This window comes from Typopeltis vanoorti, chromosome 6, assembly GCF_054136105.1.
Source record: "Typopeltis vanoorti isolate ZY-2024b chromosome 6, IOZ_Tvanoo_1.0, whole genome shotgun sequence".
Classification (NCBI taxonomy): Eukaryota; Metazoa; Arthropoda; class Arachnida; order Uropygi; family Thelyphonidae; genus Typopeltis; species Typopeltis vanoorti.
In genome coordinates, this window is record NC_143554.1 from 145,977,658 (window position 1) to 145,981,674 (window position 4,017).

Sequence of the window (4,017 nt, forward strand, 5' to 3'; positions counted from 1 at the left end):
CACTTCCAGGATACTGATAGTGTTGCTGGATTCAACTGCGCATTGCTACCGCTACATAGATTAATCGGAAATGTGGTTTGTAGCGCCATCTTGTGAACGGAAGTTAAAGTGGAAAAATGTTGTGATCACTTTTACAAGTACGTACTATACTTTTAAACTTTGCAATGTAAACATACACGTATTCAGGCCCGTTCCGTACCTTGGGTACAAATGATGCAATGAAATCGGGTGGCACAATTTAGGGGCGGTATAATCGAACACGTTCATAAAAAAAATAGGGAATAAATAATACACTGAACTCAGAGGCGTAGCTAGAGGGGGAAACTTTGAACATTTTTGAACTTTTGCAGTTAATTCTAAAATACAGTCTCGAGAACTCAGTTCCAACTATTGTAATACTACAGCGAATTTTCCTCACAATTGCTGTAAGTGTTGCTAGTTGTGAGAGGAGTTTTTCTAAATAAAATTGATTAAGAATTACCTACATTACTGTGAAATAGACTTCGCCAATGTCATCGACGATTTTGCTAACAGAAAAGCAAGAAAAGTAACATTTTAGAATGTTGAAATTAAAGTTTTACTTCAAAAATAAACATAGTGTTTTAAATTATTTTCCTATACGTCGTTTTGACTTTTTGTAGTATTTTTGGTGTGTATTGAGAGGGGCGGCAAACTCAGGGATCGCCCTAGTCGGCAAAAGCGCTATCTACACCACTGACTGAACCGTTTGGGCATATTTGTCACCTTCGAATGCGAGAGATTTCAGTGAGGAGCTGAGTCGCCGGGTAGTTAAATAAATGGTACGAGCTTCAACACAACTTACTTTAATCACTGCTCTCAGCACACTAAACAAACATTCTACGAATAAAATGGAGAATGTGCAGTGGGTGCATGTAATAATGGCTGCATACAATAAATAATAAGAATGGTAATATAAATATACAAAAACATAAAATAATTAACTCTAAATAAAAAATAAATATTTTATGCTCAATACATAATAGAATGGGATCTCTTGTTTCCGTAATGAAAATAAACATACGGGACATATTTATTCCAAATTACTTGAGTAAGCTTTAATACCATCTACGTTAGTATTAAAGAAGGTAAATTTTAATATTAATTTGCTAATTCATTTATTTCTGCACTGCGAAGTAAAAAGAGCAGATATGCAATTTTAAATTCCCTTAAAAGTTGTTTTTCTTTTTACAGTATAAATTTAAATGAGTTTAACTTTTGTGTTTAATTGAAATTAAAAAAATGATAATTATTATTGAAGTTATTTTTTACATAAAGAAAAATATTCACATTTTCTAGGTGTCGGAAAAAAGGAAACGATTGTCAGGAGCTGTGTATAGAAAAATTAAAATGAAAAACAGCAGAAGAATTTAAAAAAAAAACATACTTCTAGCTTAACAAAATTTTCATGTTTGTCTTCTACTGGTAAAACTTCTATCAATGAAGAACCAATACCAAGTACGAGTACAAGCATAGAATTTAAATCGTTACCTTGCAACTCTCCAGATCATCTTCGTCCACAAAAAATGAAGAACCTCTTACAAATATAGAAGACGAAACAATAACTAAAGATCCCAGGGAAGAATATGCTGATCCTGGTTTATGGCCTGAAGATATAAGTGATAAAATAAGATTGACTTTAACAGAAATTGGTCCTGTTCAGACTCAAAATTTAGTATATCCTAAAGATGTGAACGGTCGTGGTTTTTCCAATACGTATTTTAATAGGACACTAGAAATTGATTAAAAAAATAAATAAAAGGAAAATGGCTAGTATATTCTAAGGCAAAGATTACAATTTTTTGCTTTTGCTGTAAAATTTTTAAGAAAGACAAGAGCACACTGAGTAGCTCAAATGGTTTCAATGATTGGGTTCTTTTGTCGAGAGTACTATTTAGACATATAAAACACATTGAGGAAAAAAATTATTATATGGTACATTATTTAGGAAATAAGATACAAAATGAAATAATTTCAACACTACCAACAAAAAATAAAAACCAAATATTAGATATACTTAAGTATTAAAAATATTATTCAATGATATTAGATTGCACTCCCGATTCCGCACATGAAGAACAGATAACAATCATTATACGATTCGTATTTTTTAACAAAAATAAATAAATAAATCAACTAACGCCTTTTATTCCCTTATTGGGAGTATGCGAGACATTTATACTTTATCTAGCTTTTGGAGATTGAGTGGGCAGTTCAATCTCCACCGGTAGCCAATCAGAGATAGCCTCCCCATGTCCATCACTAATTACAGCAGCCACCGATGAAGAGGCTGACAAACAAATGCTGCCACCGGTAGTAGTATGGGAGGTGGTAGTGACAAGATCAAGATCAAGATAAGATAAGGAATTGTGACGTGTTGGTTGATGACGTCATTGTGTGTGACGTCATGGGTATGGGATGTTTGGAATTTCCCTGTGGGCATATGTGTCAATGGCTTCAGTTCTTGTGTTTTGGTTCGCATATGGAGATATGGGTGATGGTAGAGATAAGGATTCGTGTTGTGATTGGTGGTGCACTACTGACAAGATGAAGATCAAGATAAGATAAGGAATCGTAACGTGAATGTTTGTTGTTATGAGATGTAGATAAGTGACGTCATTTGTTATTTGTAAATAAATGTCGAGGTTGATGACGTCATTGTGTGCATGGCTTCATGGGTGTCAAGATAAGATAAGGAATCGTGACGTGAATGTTTGTTGTTATGAGATGTAGATAAGTTGTGATTTTAAAAAATCACAACTGTGAAATTAATGCCAGGACAGGAAAAAAAAAAAAAAAAAAGGTGTTGAAAACGAAAATCCATGTATTGATTATTTTAGAAATTGTCTAATGCTACCTATTGACATTATTTGAGTTATCTGAAAACAAATCGTTCACATAATCGAAAATCCGAACTGTTAGAATTTGGTTATTTTTACAGAGAGTGAGAGAGAGAGTGAGAGAGAGAAGCACCTAATTAAACCAACAAAACGTGAGTTTAACACTTCTTTAAAGTTTGGCATTGAGAAAATGTTTGTACTCTACAGATAACACATATACAAATTTTACCTTTCCCTACACAAAGTAAGATAAAAACACACCAACAGTATATCCAACAGCATGTGAAAACATGTCGTTGAGTCATCTGCGCAAAAGGTTCATTTTTGAAGGAACGGTCAGGGTAGGGGATGGTAAGTGTAAACAGTACTATAAGAAAATACCAGAGAGTCGAGTGACTTTGGACTACTGCAGCTGCTGTTTTGTGATTTGTGTTTGGTAATGCAAAAATAATGGGTGAACCACAAATTCTTTGAAAGTTTCTTTGTGAAAAGTTCTAATTGTTTAGAATTTTGTAAACGAATGTTACCATAAAGTATACGATCAGAGCTAATAATCAGTGAAATAATAATAAATAACTATTTATTTGTGGTGCCATATGAAGTAATCGAAGAAGAATGAAGGAAAACGATTATGAAAAATCGACAGTGGGTGAAAAATACGAATTTTCAGCTATCATTGGGATAATTGATGTACAATTTTTGTTGAACAAGAGTTCAAATTTATTTCCTAAAGAAATTTGTATTTCTGATGGAATTAGTTTAAGATATGCAGTGACAAAATCACCTTGTAGTTGGAAAGAATTACCTGAAAGAGTTAAAAAACAGAATTCTTGGTTAATAAAATATAACCATCAGCTGAAGTGGGAAATTGGTTCACTATCTTTGGACAAACTAAGAAATTGGAATAGAATCAATATGCAAATATCATATATTACTTGCCAAAGGAAGAGAAAAATCAAAAACATTAACGAAGTTAATAGGGGGGCCTGTTCTTGATTTAAATGAAAATGGATGCCCAAAACGTAAAAACATAATGTGTACTTTTAAATGCTTTTGGAAACATAACGAAAGATTCTGTGCTTTTAATAATTCTCTGAAGTATGCGTATTGGATTCAAAGAAATAAATACACAACCCTTAATTTTACTACAATAATAAAT